The sequence below is a fragment of the Moschus berezovskii genome, chromosome 8 (assembly GCF_049115385.1).
Source record: "Moschus berezovskii isolate FMDL1 chromosome 8, NW_MosBer_1.0, whole genome shotgun sequence".
In the NCBI taxonomy this organism is placed as follows: domain Eukaryota; kingdom Metazoa; phylum Chordata; class Mammalia; order Artiodactyla; family Moschidae; genus Moschus; species Moschus berezovskii.
In genome coordinates, this window is record NC_142467.1 from 102,675,564 (window position 1) to 102,698,824 (window position 23,261).

At 39.2% G+C, this 23,261-nt stretch overlaps 1 pseudogene; it reads right to left on the minus strand.

Moving 5' to 3' along the window:
- Positions 1–433: 433 nt before the first annotated feature.
- On the minus strand, positions 434–19,291 carry LOC129558142 (olfactory receptor-like protein OLF4; annotated as a pseudogene).
- Between the last annotated feature and the right edge of the window lie 3,970 nt (positions 19,292–23,261).

Below are 23,261 nucleotides of genomic sequence, written 5' to 3' on the forward strand. Positions count from 1 at the left end.
CACTGCATGGTTAACAAATCGATAGAAATATTTAGCTTCACAGATAATAAGATAGTTGCAAAGTAAACCTCACTAGCATACATCTTTTCACTTACATAACTTTTTTTTTTTCTCTTATGTGAACCCAAGAGTGAGAGAAGATACTGGAATGTGTGTGTTTCCTACACAGCTATTGAAAGTGTATTTGCAAATGGTCCTCAGTTTAGATCGTTCTCCGCTATGTGGAGGAACGATCTAATATGTCCCATCTTACAATAAAATGAAATCCCCTCACCTCACTGACTGACCCTCTACAGTTAACACCCTATTTGTCTACTCCTGTTAATTAGAATAAACTTAGACTCATATTCCACTTTTACTGGATACAGTTTATATCTCTCATTCGTTCTTTTGTGGGCTTCCACTAGCATGATTTAATCGTCAACACTGTCACTCACATTTTCAGGTGCACTGTTCCTTTTACAGCATCATAAATAAATACATTTTTAGGAAACCCAGCAAACAACCGCAGTGACCTCTGCCTCTGGGCTATGCTAGATTGGTCTTCAAGTGACCTCTGGTACGTTCCTGGCTTCCATCCTCTCTGATCCTCTCCTGCAGTGTCTGTGGAGCTCTCAGTCTCACCTGTTTGGGAACTCTGTGCGGGAGGTTTCCATCTGAAAGTCAAAATTTCCCCCTAAGTAGCTGGCAATGCAGGCCAAAGCTCTGTCTCCCCACAAGACAGCAATAAGAGATCAAGTACTGGCCTCTCAGCCAGATGTAGGACTGCAAAAGCAACAACTACATCCTGTCCAACCAAAGAGGCACAGGCTGAGGGCCTGCAGCAGAGGGGTTGTTTACATCTTTCCATGTCGGCTCATTAGACATGCTTTCCTCTTGTGACATCAGCCTCTAAGAATGTGATATTCCCTGGTGACACTGGTCTAGACAAAATCGACTTTTTCTTCTGATTCTCTGTTCCTAAGAGGCTCCAATATAAGTTATGTGAATTCAGTTTTGTCATTCCTTCTCTGTTAACTCTTCTGCTTCCAAAGCTCTGAGGCTTCCGGCACCTCATCACATCCCTGAGTTCAAGTTTCCTCAAAAGCGTAATATTTACAATTGGTCTTGAATAGGTCCTTTGGATCTTCAATGCTTTGATTTGTGGTGGATACACAATCCCAGAAATGTCTGACTATTGCCCTCTTCAAAACAAGGGATAACTTTCCTTCTTTGATGTAATAATAACTTGGGTATTATAACTTTTGGTTTCATGAAAGTTTTGCAAAGCCAAAAAGGCTTCCTTCTTATATCAGAAATTAAAGAACCCTCCTGCCATTGCAGGAAAAGTAAGAGATGTGGGTAGTATGCCCAGGTCAGCAGGATCCCATGGAGAAGGGCATGGCAACCCACTCCAGTAGTCTTGCCTGGAGAATCCCATGGACAGAGGAGCCTGGAGGGCTACAGTCCATAGAATCACAAACAGTCGAACACAACTGAAGTGACTTAACATGTGTGAACCACTGCTACTGCTACTGCTGCTAAGTCACTTCAGTCGTGCCCGACTCTGTGTGACCCCATAGACGGAGGCCCACCAGGCTCCCCCGTCCCTGGGATTCTCCAGGCAAGAACACTGGAGTGGGTTGCCATTTCCTTCTCCAATGTGTGAAAGTGAAAAGTGAAAGTGAAGTCGCTCAGTCGTGCCCGACCCCTAGCGACCCCACGGACTGCAGCCCACCAGGCTCCTCCATCCATGGGATTTTCTAGGCAATAGTACTGGAGTGGCTTGCCATTGCCTTCTCCGGTGTGAACCACTAACTTACCATATTATAAAGACTGTCCAATTCAATTTTTACTATAATATATTCTATGAGATAGCACTTTTATGAACTCCTTTCTCCATTATGGAAATGTAATTTACAGGATAGCACCCAGTACAGATAATTACACTTCTGTAATGATCAACACTATGAAGGTGAGAAAATCTATTCCAGAGTAGCATTTCTCTAAACTCACTATTTCTAAAAACTACCAAAGATTGTAGTTTAAGTTCAAATTATTTTTCAGCAAGTCTGATCAGGGGCCCACAGACCCTTCGTTTGTAACAAGATGCTAAGTGTTATGAAGCAAAGAAGTGGTTCTGTGTTAGGTTCAGTTATAGCTAGATTTAGGTATTCAACAAAAATCTTCTCTGTATGTAATTTTGTAAACAATTCAGGATGTCTTTTGTTTGTTTTCTTTTATTTTCTAGCCACATGGCATGTGAGACCTTAGTTCCCCAACCAGGGATAAAACCCAGTGTCCCCTGCATTGGAAGCACAGATCCTTAACCACTGGACCACCAGGGAAGTCCCTTCCATTATGTAATTTTGAAAGATAAGATTTTCACTTAATTTTATAGGTAGTGATAAATTTTGTGTTGATTTTTACATAAGTATTCTTAAGTGACATAAAGTAATTTGTATTAGAAAAAGACTTTGCAGTTAGGCAGAATAAGATCCTCCAACAGAGGTCCACATGCTAAGAACTTTGGAATATCTTACTTTACATAGCTGGCTTAATTACAATAGCTGATGAAATACAGTTGATCTTGATGTAGGAATATCAGCACAGATATGTAAATTGGACTAGTATAGTCACAATAGATTTTTTAAAATTGAAAGAGAAAGGAAGAAGAATTGGAGTCAGACACTTAAAATTGTAGGCATCTGGATTTGAAGACAGAGGAAGGACCATGAGTTAAGCGTTGCTGGTGACCACTAAAAGTAAAATATTAACAAGATACTAAGTGCATTCTCTCTGGAGCATCCAGAAGGATCACAGTCTTGCAGACATCTCCATTTTCGCTCAACGAGACTTCAGGCTTTTTGTCTCATAGAATTTTATGATCGGTATTTCTTTTAACTTGCTAGTGTTGTAATTTGTTAAAGAAGCAATAGCGGGGGTGGGGGATGGTGGTCCTAAGATGGCGAAGGAATAGGATGGGGAGAACACTTTCTCCCCCACAAGTTCATTGAAAGAACATTTGAACGCTGAGCTATTCCACAACAACTTATGAACGTTGGCAGAGAACCAGGCACCCAGAAAGGCAGTCCATTGTCTTCAAAAAGAGGTAGGACAAAATATAAAAGATAAAAAGAGAGACAAAAGAGTTAGGGATGGAGACCCGGCCCGGGAGGGAGTCATAAAAGAAGAGTAGTTTCCAAACACCAGGAAACCTCTCATCGGCAGGTCTGTAGGGAGTTTTGGAATCTCAGAGGGCAACATAACCAAGAGGAAAAATAAATAAATAAAACCCTCATATTACGTGCCTAATGGCAACTCCCAGCGGAGAAGTAACTCAGTTGCTTGCATCTGCCACCAGCAAGTGGGGGCTGAACAGGGAGGCGCAGGCTGTATTGCTTAGGTAAGGACTGGGCCTGAATGCCCTGAGGGCAATCTGAGGGACATAATGTGAGATAGCAATCCAAACTGTGGGATAGCCAGAGAGAGAGAGAGAGAAATTTCCCATGAAAAGCCCTAACCTAAGGCACTTCCGGGCCGCTCACAGAACAAAGGACTGAGCAAATACCAGAGGAGAGTTAGTGGCAGTGGACTGGCCCATCCCCTGCTGGAGGCAGGGAGTCAGGCAGGTGGCAGCCAGAGCCAGAAAGGGGCAAACTCGGCCCCAGAGAGGGCATCCCCTACCAAACTGCGAGCAGGCTCCCAGTTGCTAACCAAGTCTTCCTGGGATCCTGGATGGTTGACATCTGCTGGGATGGTCACAGCCAGAGATCAGCTTCCCAGAAGAGACACAAGGCACACTTGACATGGCATACCCTCTGCGCAACCAGAAAACACAGCGGTTGGATCTAGGGAGGTGATAAGATGCACTGCACCTGGGGAGTGTGCTCTCGCCAAGCACCTGGTCACCTGAGCTGCTAGGACCTGGGAAGGGCACAAAATGCAGGCCCAACTGACTCTGTGCCTTTGTGGAGTACCCGAGAACCTGAACCTGAATGGCTTAGACCTGGGAAGTGCATGCAATCCAGGGCCCACTTCAGACAGTTCCCCTGCAGAGCAACCTGGAGCCCGAGCAGTGTAGACTGGGAAAGCACACACACCATGAGCAGGGACAAACCCAGTGTGGCTGAAACACTGCGAGCACTCCCCACACACTCCAGTGATATTTGTTTGCAGTGTTCCTCCCTCTCAACAAGATGACTGAACAAGTGAGCCTAAATAAGTGATCACCTTTGCCACCTTGTGTGAGGGTTGAAATTAGACACTGAAGAGACTTTCAAACAGAAGAAACCAAAATAAACAGAGGGAACTCCTTTGGAAGAGACAGGTGCAATAGATTAAAACCCTGTAAGTTAGCACTGACTACATTGGAAGGGGCCTAGAGATCTAGAGAAGTATAAGCTGGAACAAGGAACTCTCTGAAATTGAACTGCTTCCACACTGCCTGCTACAGCTCCAGAGAAATTCCTAGATATATTTTTACTATTATGATTTTTAAAAAATTAAAATTTAAGTCCTCTATTACACCTTTAATTTTCATTTTTATAACCTATTCTTACCTTGCAAAAAGAGACCCTATTTTTAAAACAAATTTCATATATATTTTTATAATTTCTTTGATTTTTTTTTAATATTGTATTTTTGAAGTCTAACCTCTAACCTAGATTTTTAATTTTTGCTTTATGTTATTTGTTATCAATTTTGTACCATTAAGAATCCAATCTTCAGTGCCCACTTTTAGTTAGGAGTGTGATTAGTGGCTTGATTGCCCTCTACCCCTTTTGACTCTCCTTTTCCTCCCCCAGGTCACCTCTATCTCCTCCCTCCCCCTTCTCCTCTCTACCCAATTCTGTGAATCTCTTTGGGTATTCCGGGCTGTGGAGAACACTTAGGGAACTGATTACTGGCTGGATCTGTCTCTCTCTTTTTGACTCCCCCCTTCTCCACCTGGTCACCTCTATCTCCTACCTCCCTCTTCTCTTCTCCATGTAACTCAGTGAACCTTTCTGAGTGTCCCTCATTATGGAGAATCTTTTCTCCATTAACCTAGATGTTTTACCATTGGTGTTGTATTGATGGAGAAGTCTTGAGGCTACTGTAAGAATCAGACTGAAAACCAGAGGCAGGAGGCTTCAGTCCAAAACCTAAGAACACCAGAGAACTCCTGACTTCAGGGAGTATTAATCAATAAGAGCTCATCCAAAAGCCTCCATACCTACACTGAAACAAGCTCCACCCAAGAGCCAACAGGTTCCAGAGCAAGACACCATGTAAATTCTCCAGCAAGCCAGGAACATATCCCTGAGCTTTAATATACAGGCTTCTCAAAATCACACCAAACCCACATACATCTCAAAACTCACTACTGGACACTTCATTGAATTCCAGAGAAAAGAAACCCAGCTCTACCCACCAGAACACTAACACAAGCTTCCCTAACCAGGAAACCTTGACAAGTCACTCGTCCAAACCCACCCACAGGGTGGAACCTCCACAATAAAGAGGAACCACAGACTGCCAGAATACAGAAAGGCCACCCCAAACACAGCAATCTAAACAAGATGAAAAGGCACAGTAATACTCAGCAGGTAAAGAAACGTGGTAAATGCCCACCAAACCAAACAAAAGAGGGGGAGATAGGGAGTATACCTGACAAATAATTCAGAATAATGATAGTAAAATGATTCAAAACCTTGAAAACAAAATGGAGTTACAGATAAATAGCCTGGAGACAAGGACTGAGAAGATGCAAGAAAAGTTTAACAAGGAAATAGAAGAAATAAAAAAGAGTCAATCAATAATGAATAATGCAATAAATGGGATCAAAAACACTCTGGAGGGTATCAACAGTAGAATAACGAAGGTAGAAGATAGGATAAGTGAGGTAGAAGTAGGATGGTGGGAATAAATGAAGTAGACAGGAAAAAAGAAAAAAGAATTAGAAGAAATGAGGACAACCTCAGGGACCTCTGGGACAATGTCAAATGCCCCAACATTCGAATCATAGCGGTCCCAGAAGAAGAAGACAAAAAGAAAGGCCATGAGAAAATACTTGAGGAGATAATAGTTGAAAACTTTCCTAAAATGGGAAAGCAAATGGTCACACATGTCCAAGAATCCCAAGAGTCCCACACAGGATAAACCCAAGGCCAAACACCCCAAAACACATATTAATCAAATTAACGAAGATGAAACACAAAGAACAAATACTAAAAGCAGAAAAGGAAAAAAAAAAAAACAAAACAACAACAACACACAAGGGGATTCCCATAAGGATAAGAGCTGATCTTTCAATAGAAACTCTTCAGGCCAGTAAGAAATGGCAGGACATACTTAAAGTGATGAAAGAGTAAAACCTACAACCCAGATTACTGTACCCAGTAAGAATCTCATTCAAATACAAAGGAGAAATCAAAAGCTTTACAGTCAAGCAAAAGCTGAGAGAATTCAGCATCACCAAACCAGCTCTCCAACAAATACTAAGGGATCTTCTCTAGACAGGAAACACAGAAACGGTGTATAAACTGGAACCCAAAACAACAAAGTAAATGGCAACGGGATCATTTTTATCAATAATTACCTTAAATGTAAATGGGTTGAATGCCCCAACCAAAAGACAAAGACTGGCTGAATGGATACAAAACAAGACCCCTACGTATGCTGTCTACAAGGGACCCACCTCAAACCAAGGGATACATACAGACTGAAAGTGAAGGGCTGGAAAAAGATATTTCACGAAAATGGAGACCAAAAGAAAGCAGGAGTAGTAATACGCATATCAGATAAAATAGACTTTGAAAAAAGGGCTGTGAAAAGAGACAAAGAGGGACACTACATAACAATCAAAGGATCAATCCAAGAAGAAGATATAATAATTATAAATATATATGAACCCAACATAGGAGCACCACAATATGTAAGGCAAATGCTAACAAGTATGAAAAGGGAAATTAACAATAACACAATGATAGTGGGAGACTTTGATACCCCACTCACACCTATGGATAGATCAACTAAACAGAAAATTAGTAAGGAAACAAACTTTAAGTGATACAATGTACCAATTAGACCTAATAGATCTCTATAGGACATTTCATGTCAAAACAATGAACTTCACCTTTTTCTCAAGTGCACACGGAATCTTCTCCAGGATAGATCACATCCTGGGCCATAAATCTAGCCTTGGTAAATTAAAAAAAATTGAAATCATCCCAAGCATCTTTTCTGACCACAATGTGGTAAGATTAGATATCAACTACAGGAAAAAAAAACTATTAAAAATTCCAACATATGGAGGCTAAACAACCTGCTTCTGAATAAACAACAAATCACAGAAGAAATCAAAAGAGAAATCAAAATATGCATAGAGATGAATGAAAATGAAAACGCAACAACCCCAAACCTGTGGGACATTGAAAAAGTAGTGCTAAGGGGAAGGTTCATAGCAATACAGGCTTACATCAAGAAACAAGAAATAAATCAAGTAAATAACCTAACTCTACACCTAAAGTAACTAGAAAAAGAAGAAATGAAGTATTCCAGGGTTAGTAGAAGGAAAGAAATAAAAAAAAATTAGGGCAGATATAATGCAAAAGAGACCAAAGCAAAAAATCAACAAAGATAAAAGCTGGTTCTTTGAGTAAATAAATAAAATAGAAAAACCACTAGCCAGACTCATCAAGAAACAAATGTAGAAGAATCAAATCAACATAATTATAAATGAAAATGGAGAAATTACAACAGACAACACAGAATACAAAGGATCATAAGAGACTACTATCAGTAACTATGTCAATAAAATGGACAACTTGGAAGAAATGGACAAAGTTCTAGAAAAGTGTAACTTTCCAAAACTGAACTAGGAAGAAATAGAAAATCTTAAGAGACCCATCACAAACACGGAAATTGAAACTGTAATCGGAAATCTTCCAGCAAAGATCCAGCAGAAAATCTGCCCAGGACCAGATGGCTTCACACCTTAATTCTACCAAAACTTTAGGGAAGAGCTAACACCTATCCTACATAAAGTCTTCCAGAAAATTGCAGAAGAAGGTAAACTTCCAAACTCATTCTATGAGGCAACAACCACCCTAATACCAAAATCAGACAAAGATGCCACAGAAAAAGAAAACTACATGGCAATATCACTGATGAGCATAGATGCAAAAATCCTTAACAAAATCCTAGCAAACAGAATCCAACAACACATTAAAAAGATTATACATCATGACCAAGTGGGCTTTATCACAGATGCAAGATTTTGCTAATATCTACAAATCAATCAATATGATACACCACATTAACAAAATTAAAGATAAAATCATATGCATTGAACCTGGACTGGCAATTCATTTCACATATGATAATATACATGTTTCAATGCCATTCTCCCAAATCATCCCACCCTCGCCCTCTCCCACAGAATCCAAAAGACTGTTTGTATGCATCTGTGTCTCTTTTGCTGTCTCGTACACAGGGTTATTGTTATCATCTTTCTAAATTCTATATATATATGTGTTAGTATACTGTATTGGTGTTTTTCTTTCTGGCTTACTTCACTCTGTATAATAGGCTCCAGTGTCATCCACCTCATTAGAACTGATTCAAATGTATTCTTTTAAATTGCTGAGTAATACTCCATTGTGTATATGTACTACAGCTTTCTTATCCATTCGTCTGCAGATGGACATCTAGGTTGCTTCCATGTCCTGGCTATTTTAAACAGTGCAGCGATGAACATTGGAGTACACGTGTCTCTTTCAATTCTGTTTTCCTTGATGCAGGATGCTCAGGGCTGTTGCACTGGGATGAACCAGGGGGATGGGATGGGAAGGGAGGTGCAAGGGGGGTTCAAGATGGGAAACTCATGTACACCCATGGCTTATTCATGTCAATGTATGACAAAAACCACCAAATATTGTAAAGTAGTTAGCCTCCAATTAAAAAACAAAATCTTTAACCAAATATATTTTGTTAAATTATATCAATACTGTCGAAAATTATTAAAGTTTATGAAAGACAAAAAAATAAAATAAATTAAAAAAATAAAAATTAAAAAAAATACATTGCAAATAAAGTAAATTTCAATTAAAAATAACCATATGGTTATCTCAATAAATTCAGAGAAATCCTTTGACAAAATTCAACCTCAGTTTATGATAAAAACCCTCCAGAAGCAGGAATAGAAGGAACATACCTCAACATAATAAAAGCAATATATGACCAAACCACAGCAAAGATTATCCTCAATGGTGAAAAATTGAAAACATTTCCCCTAAAGTCAGGAACAAGACAAGGGTGCCCACTCTCACCACTACGATTCAACATAGTTTTGGAAGTTTTGGCCACAGCAGTCAGAGCAGAAAAAGAAATAAAAGGAATCCAGATTGGAAAATAAGAAGTAAAACTCTCACTGTTTGCAGATGACATGATCCTCTACATAGAAAACACTTGAGACTCCACCAGAAAGTTACTAGCGCTAATCAATGAATATAGTAAAGTTGCAGGATATAAAATTAGCACACAGAAATTCCTTGCATTCCTATACATTAATGATGAGAAAACTGAAAGAGAAATTAAGGAAACAATTCCATTCACCATTGCAATGAAAAGAATAAAATACTCAGGAATAAGTCCATCTAAAGAAACAAAAGACCTATATACAGAAAACTATAAAACACTGATGAAAGGAATCAAAGAGAACACAAATAGATGAAGAAATATACCATGTTCATGGATGGGAAGAATGAATATAGTGAAAACGAATATACTACCCAAAGCAAACTATCAATTCAGTGCAATTCTTATCAAGCTACCAATGGTATTTTTCAGAGAAATAGAACAAATAATTTCACAATTTGTATGGAAATATAGAAAACCTAGAATAGCCAAAGCAATCTTGAAAAAGAAGAATGGAACTGGAGGAATCAACCTGCCTGACTTTAGGCTCTACTACAAAGCTCCAATCATCAAGACAGTATGGTACTGGCACAAAGACAGAAATATAGATCAATGGAACAAAATAGAAAGTCCAGAGATAAATCCATGCACCTATGGACACCTTATCTTTGACAAGGGAGGCAAGAATATTCAATGGAGAAAAGACAACCTCTTTAACAAGTGGTGCTGGGAAAACTGGTCAACCACTAGTAAAAGAATGAAACTAGAACACTTTCTAACCCCACACACAAAAATAAACTCAAAATGGATTAAAGATCTAAGCATAATACCAGAAACTATAAAACTCCTAGAGGAAAACATAGGCAAAATCCTCTCCTACATAAATCACAGACAGGATCCTCTATGACCCACCTCCCAGAGTAATGGAAATAAAAGCAAAAATAAACAAATGGGACCTAATTAAACTTAAAAGCTTTTACACAACGAAGAAAACTGTAAGCAATTTGAAAAGACAGCCTTCAGAATGGGAGAAAATAATAGCAAATGAAGCAACTTACAAAAGATTAATCTCAAAAATAAACAAGCAAATCCTGCAGCTCAATTCCAGAGAAATAAGCAACCCAATAAAAAAAATGGGCCAAAGAACTAAACACACATTTTTCCAAAGAAGATATCCTAATGGCTAAAAAACACATGAAAATATGCTCAACATCACTCATTATCAGAGAAATGCAAATCAAAACCACAATGAGGTAGCATCTCATGCCAGCCAGAATGGTTGCTATCCAAAAGTCTACAAACAATAAATGCTGGAGAGGTTGTGGAGAAAAAGGAACCCTCTTACACTGTTTGTGGGAATGCAAACTAGTACAGCCACTATGGAGAATAGTGTGGAGATTCTTTAGAAAACTGGAAATAGAACTGCCATAGGACTCAGCAATTGCACCCCTGGGCATACACACCAAGGAAACCAGAATTGAAAGAGACACATGTACTCCAATATTCATTGCAGCACTGTTAACAGTAGCAAGGACATGGAAGCAACCTAGATGTCCTTTTGCAGACGAATGGATTAGAAAGTGGTACATTTACCGAATGGAATGTTCAGTTCAGTTCAGTCGCAAAGTCATGTCCGACTCTTTGCGACCCCATGAATCACAGCACGCCAGGCCTCCCTGTCCATGACCAACACCCGGAGTTCACTCAAACTCATGTCCACTGAGTTGGTAATGCCATCCAGCCATCTCATTCTCGGTCATCCCCTTCTCCTCCCGCCCCCAATCCCTCCCAGCATCAGAGTCTCTTCCAGTGAGTCAACTCATCGCATGAGGTGGCCAAAGTATTGCAGTTTCAGCTTTAGCATTAGTCCTTCCAGTGAACACCCAGGATTGACCTCCTTTAGAATGGATTGATTGGATCTCCTTGCAGTCCAAGGGACTCTCAAGAGTCTTCTCCAGCACCACAGTTCAAAAGCATCGATTCTTCGGCGATCAGCTTTCTTCACAGTCCAACTCTCACATCCATATATGACCACGGGAAAAACCATAGCCTTGAGTAGACAGACCTTTGTTGGCAAAGTAATGTCTCTGCTTTTTAATATGCTATCTAGATTGGTCATAACTTTCCTTCCAAGGAGTAAGCGTCTTTTAATTTCATGGCTGCAATCAGCATCTGCAGTGATTTTGGAGCCCCCAGAAATAAAGTCTGACACTGTTTCCACTGTTTTTCCATCTATTTCCCATGAAGTGATGGGACCAGATGCCATGATCTTTGTTTTCTCAATGTTGAGCTTCAAGCCAACGTTTTCACTCTCCTCTTTCACTTTCATCAAGAGGCTTTTGAGTTCCTCTTCACTTTCTGCCATAAGGGTGGTGTATTACTCAGCCATTAAAACGAAAGCATTTGAATCAGTTCTAATGAGGTGGATGAAACTGGAGCCTATTATACATAGCGAAGTAAGTCAGAAAGAAAAACAGCAATACAGTATACTAACACATATATATGAAATTTAGAAACATGGTAACAATAACTCTATATGTGAGACAGCAAAAGAGACACAGATGTATAGAACGTTCTTTTGGACTCCGTGGGAGAAGGCGAGAGTGGGATGATTTGAGAGAATAGCATTGAAACTTTTATCTTATCATATGTGAAACAGATCACCAGTCCTGTCAATGTATGGCCAAAACTACTACAATGTGGTAAAGTAATTAGCCTCCAATTAAAATAAAAAGAAAAAAAATAAAGAAGCAATAGGAATCTAATATAGATATTTGTCCAGTCATAAGCTGTTCCTGATAACATACTATATCTCAGATCGTAAAGAATCTGCTTGTAATGCAAGAGACCCAGGTTCCATTCCTAGGTGGATGTAATCCCCTGAAGAAGGGAATGGCAACCCACTCCTATATACTTGCCTGGAGAATTCCAAGGAAAGACTGAACGTGGAGTTCCAAAGATCGGATATGACTGAGTGATTCACACACATTAATTTTAACACATGTTGTTCCTAGGAGCTGAGTTTAAGCTTTTGATTCAATCACTGAGCTTTCTTGTAAACTCATTATATGTTAAATTCATATCTTAAACAGGAGAAATTTTCAGTCACTCTGGAGAGATTTTTCCCCCTTAGCTGGTACAGAGAATTTCACTTTGTCTAAACGTAAATATGGTTCTGACTGTGAGATATTTTGAATTTCAGATAGGAAAAGTAACTCATTATCAAAATTAACGTCACACATTCTATTTTAAATCTTTGTGCTATCATTGTTATATTTTTTCTAAATCTTATTTATTCCAGCATCTATTTTCTTTCACTTCTAACCTTCCAACTTTCTCTCATGCTTTCTTTCAGCACAATGGGTGAGATTACATCCATGTGCGTGTGTGTGTTTATTTCAGAGAGGTATATACAGACATATATAAACATATACATATTCCTAAACTTGAACAAAGTTCGTTGATTCAAGAAAGTATTTCTACACATTTCTTTAATTCTTCACAATATCCAAATGAAGTTAGAATTAATCATCTCACGCTTCCTTCTGAAAGATAAAACTGAGGCTCAGGGCATTTCCATTATTAACAATAATGTTACAAGGAAATTAGAATTTATTGTGGACCTTTTAAAATCATACACAAGTGGAACCATGTAATATACTTCTGGTTTATTAAATTTAGAAAATTGCATGTTTTAAAAATGTGTAGTTTATTATATGTGATTACACTTTAATGAGTTAGAATTAATTAAAATTAAAATTAAATTAAATTAATTAAAAATTTCTGGCTGTGCATTGTTATGGGTAGTATGTCAAGCACAGGTAGTTGAAAGCAAAGTGACATATATGGATTTAGGAACACTGAAATTTAAATATAGCAATTAACATTTGAGAAATACAGGTGTTTGCTTTTTTTTAACTTATAGACTAAAAACTGTTGTTCAGTTGCTAAGTGATATTTGTGCAACCCTTTGTGACCCCACAGACTGCAGCACACCAGGCTTCCCTGTCCTTCACCATCTCCCAGATCTTGCTCAAGTTCATGTCCAATGAGTCAGTGATGAAATCCAACCATCTTATCCTATGCCACCTCCTTCTCCTTATACCTTTAGTCTTTCCCAGCATCAGGGTCTTTTCCAATGAGTTGGCTCTTCGTGTCAGGTGGTCAAAGTATTAGCACTTCAGCCTCAAAATCAGTTGATTTCCTGTAGGACTGATTAGTTTGATCTCCTTTCAGACCAAGGGACTCTCAATAGTCTTCTCCAGAACCACAGTTGGATAGCATCAGTTCTTTGGTGCTCAGCCTTCTTTATGGTCCAACTCTCATCCAGTCACTGTACACGATAAACTAAATACTAACTTAGTTACATGGGGCTCCCTTTGTAGCTCAGTCAGTAAAGAATTTGCCTGCAGTACAGGAGACCCAGGTTCAATCCCTGGGTTGGGAGATCCTCTGCAGAAGGAAATGGTGACCCACTCCAGTATCCTTGCCTGGGAAATCTCATGAACAGAGGAGCCTGATGGGCTGCAGTCCATGGGGTTGCAAAGAGTCAGGCACGACTGAGCGACTAACACTTACTTACTTAACCTACTTACATAAAAGGAAGAAATTGACATAAAGTTGTTCAAGACAGAAGACCACTACAACTGCATACACCATCGTGGAGGAGCCTTTAAAACACAAAATAGAGTCTGACAGCTGACTGTAGACCCATAAAGAAACAATCATAACTCAGATCAACTCCCTGTCATAGAAACTCATTAGGTAAAAAATACATTATACTAAATCATTGCTTTTAGAATGACTTGCTATATAGCAACAGCTAACTGATACAATAATCCAAGTGAACAGAACTGAGGGGAATTATAATAATGTGTTGCTTTTTTTCTAGGCAATTGTTGTGTTGGTATTTTCTACACAATAGCATTCATGATTTCTCTATTAATCAAGTTTATGTCATACAATTTTATTAAAAAGGATTCCATTTAGATTTCCTTGTAGGTAAGCAAGAAAGGTTAAACTTGTTTGTGAGAAATTTGTACCTTTATTACAGGCAAGTGAAAAAGTGAAAGTCACTTAGTCATATCTGAATCTTTGTGACCCCATGGACTGAATTCTCCAGGCTAGAGTACTGGAGTGAGTAGCCTTTGCCTTCTCCTGGAGATCATCCCAAGCGAAGGATTGAACCCAGGTCTCCCTCATTGCAGGGGGATTCTTCACCAGCTGAGCTACCAGGGAAGCCCCAAAACAAAACACTGGAGTCGGTAGCCTATCCCTTCTCCAGTGGATCTTCCTGACCCAGGAATCAAACAAGGGTCTCCTGTACTGCAAGCAGATTCTTTACCAACTAAGCTAATCAGGGAAGCCTGCTTATCACAGGACTAGATGGGAATTTAAGATCTAGTGAGCCATAATTTGGAGACATAGCTATATCTAATATTATACATATACCATGTATACCATATAAATATGATATTTATGTTATTCATTCACTACTCTTTTATTGGTTATAGCAGAAATGGAAGGGGGAAATATTTCATCTATAGCAATGTTTTTTTTTCCTAATTTATTTATTTTAATTGGAGGCTAATTACATTATTGTATTGGTTTTGCCATACATTGACATGAATCTGCCCCGGGTGTACATATGTTTCCCATCTTGAACCTCCCTTCCACCTCCCACCCCATCCAATCCCTCTGGTTCATCCCAGTACACCAGCCCCGAGCATATTGTATCATGCATCGAACTTGGACTGGCGATTCGTATCACATATGATAATATACGTGTTTCCATGCCATTCTCCCAAATCATCCCACCCTTGCCCTCTCCCACAGAGTCCAAAAGACTGTTCTATACATCTGTGTCTCTTTTGCTGTGTTGTACACAGGGTTATCGTTATCATCTTTTTATATTCCATATATATGCATTAATATACTGTACTGGTGTTTTTCTTTCTGGCTTACTTCACTCTGTATAATAGGCTCCAGTGTCATCCACCTCATTAGAACTGATACAAATGTATTCTTTTTAATTGCTGAATAATACTCCATTGTGTAAATGTACCACGGCTTTCTTATCCATTCATCTGCAGATGGACATCTAGGTTGCTTCCATGTCCTGGCTATTATAAACAGTGCTGCAATGAACATTGGAGTACATATGTCTCTTTCAATTCTGGGTCCTCAGTGTGTATGCCAGGAGTGCGATTTCTGGGTCCTATGGCAGTTCTATTTCCAGTTTTTTAAGGAATCTCCACACTGTTCTCCATAGTGGTTGTACTAGTTTCCATTCCCACCAACAGTGTAAGAGGGTTCCCTTTTCTCCACACCCTCTCCAGCATTTATTGCTTATAGACGTTTGGATAGCAACCATTCTGACTGGCGTGAAATGGTACCTCACTGTGGTTTTGATTTGCATTTCTCTGATTATGAGGGATATTGAGCATCTTTTCATGTGTCTGTTAACCATCTGTATGTCTTCTTAGGAGAAATGTCTGTTTCATTCTTTGGCCCATTTTTTGATTGTGTCATTTATTTTTCTGGAATTGAGCTGCAAGCGTTGTTTGTGTATATATATGTATATATACATATAATTTTTATTGGAAGCTAATTATTTTACAATATTATATTGTTTGGTTTTGCCATACATTGACAAGAATCCGCCCCGGGTGTACATGAGTTCCCCCTGCAGAACCCCCTCCCACCTCCCTCTTCCCCTCATCCTCCCTCTGGGTCATCCCAGCATACCAGACCCGAGCATCCTGTAACATTCATCCTTTGTCAGTGGCTTCATTTGCTATTATTTTCTCCAATTCTGAAGGCTGTCTTTTCACCTTGTTTATAGTTTCCTTTACTGTGCATAAGCTTTTCATTTTAATTAGGTCTCATTTGTTTATTTTTGCTTTTATTTCCGATATTCGGGGAGGTGGGTCATGGAGGATCCTGCTGTGATTTATGTCGGAGAGTGTTTTGCTATAAAACTATAGGAGTTTTATAGTTTATGGTCTTATATTTAGATCTTTAATCCATTTTGAGTTTATTTTTGTGTATGGTGTTAGAAAGTGTTCTAGTTTCATTCTTTTACAAATGGTTGACCAGTTTCCCAGCACCACTTGTTAAAGAGATTATCTTTTCTCCATTGAATACTTTTGCCTTCCTTGTCAATGATAAGGTGTCCATAGGTGCATGGATTTATCTCTGGGCTTTCTATTTTGTTCCATTGATCTATATTTCTGTCTTTGTGCAAGTATCATACTGTCTTGATGACTGTGGCTCTGTAGTAGAGCCTGAAGTCTGGCAGGTTGATTCTCCCAGTTCCATTCTTCTTTTTCAAGATTACTTTGGCTATTCGAGGTTTTTTGTATTTCCATACAAATTGTGAAATTATTTATTCTAGCTCTGTGAAAAACACCGTTGGTAGATTGATAGGGATTGCATTGAACTTATAAAATAGTTTGGATTATATATTCATTTTCACAATATTTATACTTCCAATCCATGAACACGGTATATTTCTCCATCTATTAGTGTCCCCTTTGATTTCTTTCACCAGTGTTTTATAGTTTTATAAATATAGGTCTTTTGTTTCTTTAGGTAGATATATTCCTAAGTATTTTATTCTTTTCGTTGCAACGGGGAATGGAATTGTTTCCTTAATTTCTCTTTCTGTTTTCTCATTATTAGTGTATAGGAATGTGAGGGATTTCTGTGTGTTGATTTTATATCCTGCAACTTCACTCTATTCATTGATTAGCTCTAATAATTTTCTGGTAGAGTCTTTTGGGTTTTCTGTGTAGAAGATATTGTCTTCTGCAAAAAGTGAGAGTTTTACTTCTTATTTTCCAATCTGGATTCCTTTTATGTCTTTTTCTGGTCTGATTGCTGTGGCCAAAACTTCCAAAACTATGTTGAATAGTAGTGGTGAGAGTGGGCACCCTTGTCTTTTTCCTGACTTTAGGGGAAACACTTTCAATTTTTCACCATTGAAGATAATGTTTGCTGTTGGTTTGTCATACAATGGAAGTTTTTTGAGCAGAAAGATATCATTAAGCCCCAAACTCCTTCACCTCAATGATAAAGCCCTTTACACAGAAATACTATATCATGTACATCAATAAGTAAATGGACACCATGAAAAAATCAATTTCGAATATATAATCTGACACAAATTTTTGCTGCATCATACTTAAGGTCTTTTCTGACTCTAGGTCTTATTATGTCAAAGTCTTTATTGAAATTTTTGTTTCACATAGATTTCAATTAGAGACATGAATCTGATGCTCAACTTTACCAGTAATTTCTATGGAGAATGTAGACACTAGGCTAAATAGAGAATAATACGCTGTGAGGGAGTAAAATCAGATGACAGTTTATGAAATACACTATCTGTTAACAACTACATTTTCTCAAGGAGCAATTATGGTAGTGATGCTCCAAGGTATGAAGAACTAAAATGTGATAAACTGTAGCTTCATATTTTACTCTCTTATGAAATCATGTAATTGACTTGTTTACCTAGTGTTTTACCATAGAAGTAACACAATTCATGATTATTCTTTTAGCAAAAAGAAAGAAAAATTACTCAGTATAAAGTATATCATTTCAGAAGAATTTATTCTTAGGAAATGTGTGAAGTCTCATGAGATAAATGAGGATTTACATGTTTCACACATAGTTTTGAATCAATTTGAGAGAGTAGAAAAATAACAAGTGAAAAAGCTTAGAGAACAGCAAAGTTAATCAAGGATGTTTTTAAAACTGTATAGAGAAATTGAAATCAAAGAAATGGAAATACTAGGCTATAAATTGAAGAAGCAATTGCTATTATCACAATCTGATCAAAGAATCACATATCCGGCTATGAGGCTTTGAGCCTTCCTATCATGGGTCGCGGAGAGTCGGACACGACTGAGCGACTGAACTGAACTGAACTGAATTGACCATGGGCAGTTCTTCAGCCCAAGGGAAAATGGCCTTTTTATAAACACTTCCACCACAAAGAATCTTTTCAGATCCCCTTTTATGTCTTTATTTCTCAGACTGTAGATGAAGGAGTTCAGCAAGGGTGTGACCACAGTGTACATCACTGAGGCGATTGTACTTGAATGTGAGCTGTGGGTAGCAGCAGAGCTAAGGAACAATCCTAAGGCTGTAAAATAAAATAGGGAGACAACCAAGAGGTGGGACACACTGGTAGAAAATGCTTTATATTTCCCCTGAGCTGATGAGATTTTACATGTGCAGGAAACTATTTTAGAGTAAGAGTAAAGGATACCAGAAAAGGGACCAACACCCATCAGGACAGCTGCAAAATACATCACTATGTTATTAAGAAAGTTGTCAGTACTGGCAAGTTGTACCAACTGATTGAGTTCACAGAAAAGTGGGGGATTTACATTTCTGGACAGAAGGACAATCAGAGCACCATTAAGCTGTGTAGCAAGGAATACAAGGAAATAGGCACCCAGGATATCAGAACCAGCAATACACAGAGACAGGGGCTCATGATGACCATGCAGTGCAAAGGGTGGCAGATGGCCACATACCAATCGTAGGCCATCACACTCAGGAGAATGTCATCTAATTCTGCAAAGGGAATGTAAAAATACATCTGGGTGATGCAGCCTTCATAGGTGACACCTTTGCTCTGTGTCTGGATATTCTACAGTATCTTTGGGATGGTGGTGGAGATAAAATAGATGTCTACAAAGGACAGGTTGGAGAGGAAGAAGTACATGGGGGTGTGGAGGTGGGGGTCTGTGCTGACAGCCAGGATGATGAGCAGGTTTCCAAACACAGTCATCAGGTGCATGGAGAGGAAAGGTCAAAATATGAAGGGTTGTAGTTCTGGTTCCTTTGAAAATTCTGAAAGAAGAAATCCTGAAATTTGTGTATTGTAACTTGGTTCCATGGAGGTGACTACCAGGAAAAAAGAAAATAATGACAATTTTCACTCATATTGGTATAATTCAATAACTGAAATACTGCAATTTCTATTTAGCCCTCAAGAAGTTGATGCTAATATTTTATTTACAGATAAGTTCTCTTTTAGCATATGTTTGTATGTTTAGCTGCTTGTGTCTGACTCTGTGCGACCCCAATGACCATAGCAAGCCAACCTACATAGTCTATGGGATTTCCCAAGAAAGAGTTCTGGTATGGGTTTTCATGCCCTCCTCCAGGCATTCTTTCCAGCCCAGGGATTTATCCCATGTATCTTGAATGGCTACTGCCATTGCAGTTGGATTCTAAACCACGGAGTCACTGTGGAAGCCCCTTGAAGGTATACTTCATTTCGTTTCTGACTAGGAATTTTCATCTCATTCTCATCACATTTGCTAAGAAGTCATATATTCTAGAGTTTTAATGTGATATTCCTTCATTCATTTGAGAAATACATATTTAGTGCTAGCCACATTCCAAGCACATGGAGACAGAGTGGTCAGGAAAGTATAGCAAACTAGGTGCTGTTTGAACAGATTCCTAAAGAAAGAGAGACAAGGAGCTAGTGTGATGTCAGAATTGTGTGCCTGGAAGAGGGAGCTGGCACTGCTAAGGACCTGAAGAAGATGCTTGTTCCACATGTTCAACAACAAAGAAGGAAGCCAGTGGGGCAGAGGGAAAAGGAAGAGGGGGAGTGATTAGACATGGTGTCAGGAATGCTGAGGAACAAGGTGGCCTTCTTGCTACAGCTGAACCTTCAGTCCACAGAGAATCCCTCCTTCCATGTGGTTTCTTACACATTATCAATTTAGCTATAAAACTATCCTGTGAATTATATCAGATTCACTCCTTGGTTCAATCTGTTGTCCTGATCTGTGTATATGTCATTTAGCATATGGGTCCAGGAGCCTCTGCTGTAAGAATTGTTCTTCCTTTCAAGGCACAAGCACAGACACATGCTCTTCTGTGTTGTGTCACCATCATACATTGGTCACCTATATTCATTCTCTTTAGGCTGTAAGTGGTTACAGCTCAGCTTGTCAGGTCAAATAATTATTCTCCAAAAGAATATATAATTTTTACCATGAAATTCCACTTTATAGACTTCTCATGGGACAATTAATGCGGGGTTCATTTTTGGTATAGCCAATGTCTGCTTGGCATTTTGAAAAGAATAAAAAGTATGAGAGTGAAAGAAACAGAGAGAAATGAAGTACATATATGGACATTAATGGAAAACTGTATCCAATATATTCAATGACACCTGAGACAATGCAATAAAGAAAGATTTCCTTGCTTCATCAATATTCCAACTCCAGTGACATCTCCTTGATGTCCTGGAAAATTAATAGAGAAAAATACCTTTGTCCAAGGACATAAAAAATGATATACTTATGACATGGAACATTTTTCAATTTGAATATCCCAAGAGGAAAAGAAGCAATTGGAATATAAGCTACAAATTCAATATCAGAAACAGATGAAATACAACAAAAGTTGGATATGTTTTATATGAAGCATATAAAGCAGTAGAAGTCTTCTTTTTCTTAAGGACTTCCCCTATTTGTTTCCTCCTGTTCATAAATAAGATCCTTATACTTGTTTTTTACTTTTACTGGAAGCATTTTATGCCTCCTATTCCTTCTAAAGGAATTTCCCTGGTGGCTCAGAAAGTAAAGAATCTGCTTGTCAATACAGGACACATAGCTTCAGTTCCTGGGTGGAGAAGATCCCCTGCAAAAGGAAATGGTAACCCACTCCAGCATTCTTTCCTGGGAAATCCCATGGACAGAAGAGCCAGTGGGCTACAGTTCATGGGGTCACAAGAGTTGAAGCAACTTAGAGACTAAACCTCCACCCTCATTCCTTCTGAGCTTCCATTATTACCATTTAATTTTCAAGATTGTCATTTGCATTTTCAAGTGCAATGTTCACTTTATTTTTAGACCATAAATAAGTACATTAACACTAGGAAAACCAGAAAACGATGACAATGACCTCTGGCCCCTGGGCTATGCAAGATTGGTCCTATGCAACCAGGTTCCTGGTTTCCGTCCTCTCTGACGTTATCCTGCAGCATCTGTGGAGCTATCAGAATCCCCTGCCTGCAGGTTGAGAGAGAAAGCTTTCCCTGTAGAAGTCAAAATTCCTCCCTAAATGATTACTGATGCAGACAGAATTTTTGTCCCCAAATAAAAAAACAGGAAGTGCTTAAATCAAGCATTGGTTCCCAGACAGATGCTTTTTGTTCAAAACCAAGAACCAGATCCTCACCAAACAAAGTGACAGAGGCTGAGGGATTGCAGCAGAGGAGATATTTAGAGCTTCCTGTGTCAGCTCATTAGGCATGTTTCCTCTTGTTACTCCAATCTGTAACTACATGATTTCCCATAGGGACTCTTTTCTGGACAGAATGGACTTTTTTTTTTTTCCTGCTGATTCTCTGTTCTTAAGACATGCATTATAAGTTAGGTGAATTTATTTTTTATTACTCCTTCCTCTTTAATTCTCTTGCTTCAAAAGCCCTGAGGCTTCCAGCATGTCATCAGATCCCTGTGCACAAAATTTTCTTTAAACGGTAACACTGAGGATTTGTCTTGAGTAGGACCCTCGGGGCTTTAACACTTTGATTTGTGGCAGGGACAGAACCACTGAAATCTCTACAAATTGCTATTCTCCTCTTTAAAAAAGGGTATGACTTTGCTACTTCAGAATAAAACCATGGTCAATATACTCCTTGGATGCATAATAGTTTCTTCAAGCCAATTAGAAATTTCCCAGTTTAAAAAAATAAAAAGAAGTTAAGAGCTATCCTTTAATCTCTCATTACTAAATGTTTGTACTTATAAGAGAGACATTTATATGCTGACATGTACCATAAACTCTCTTAGTGTAATATATATGTGTGTGTGTGTGTGTGTGTGTGCTGTGCTCATTCACATCTGCTGTCTTTGTGACCCCATGGACTGTAGCCTGCCAGGCTCATCTGTCCATGGGACTGGCAATCAAGAATACTGGAGTGGATTCTCCCCAATGCAGGAAACATCCCAATGCAGGGATCAAGCCCATATGTTCTGCATTGCAGGCAGATCCAACAGGTGGATCAGGCAGTAAAGAATCTGTCTGCAAGCAGAGATGCAATAAATATGGATTTGGAATTAAAAGACGTTTGCTCCTTGGAAGGAAAGTTATGACCAACCTTGATAGTATATTAAAAAGCAGAGACATTACTTTGCCAACCAAGGTCCGTCTAGTCAAGGCAATGGTTTTTCCTGTGGTCATGTATGGATGTGAGAGTTGGACTGTGAAGAAAGCTGATCGCTGAAGAATCGATGATTTTGAAGTGTGGTGTTGGAGAAGACTCTTGAGAGTCCCTTATACTGCAAGGAGATCCAACCAGTCCATTCTAAAGGAGATCAATCCTCCAATTCATTGGAGGGACTGATGCTAAAGCTGAAACTGCAATACTTTGGCCACCTCATGTGGCGAGTTGACTCACTGGAAAAAACTCTGATGCTGGGAAAGGTTGGGGGCGGGAGGAGAAGGGGACGACGGAGAATGAGATGGCTGGATGGCATCACCGACTCTGTGGACATGAGTTTGAGTGTACTCCGGGAGTTGGTGATGGACAGGGAGGCCTGGCGTGCTGTGATTCATGGGGTCGCGGAGAGTCGGACACGACTGAACGACTGAACTGAACTGAACTGATACATATATATATTGGAGAAGGAAATGGCAACCCACTCCAGTGTTCTTGCCTGGAGAATCCCAGGGATGGGGGAGCCTGGTGGGCTTCCATCTATGGGGTCACACAGAGTCTGACACGACTGAAGTGACTTAGCAGCATACAGATATATACACACTCTAGTGTTCTTGCCTGGAGAATCCCAGGGATGGGGGGAGCCTGGTGGGCTGCAGTCCATGAGGTCACTAAGAGT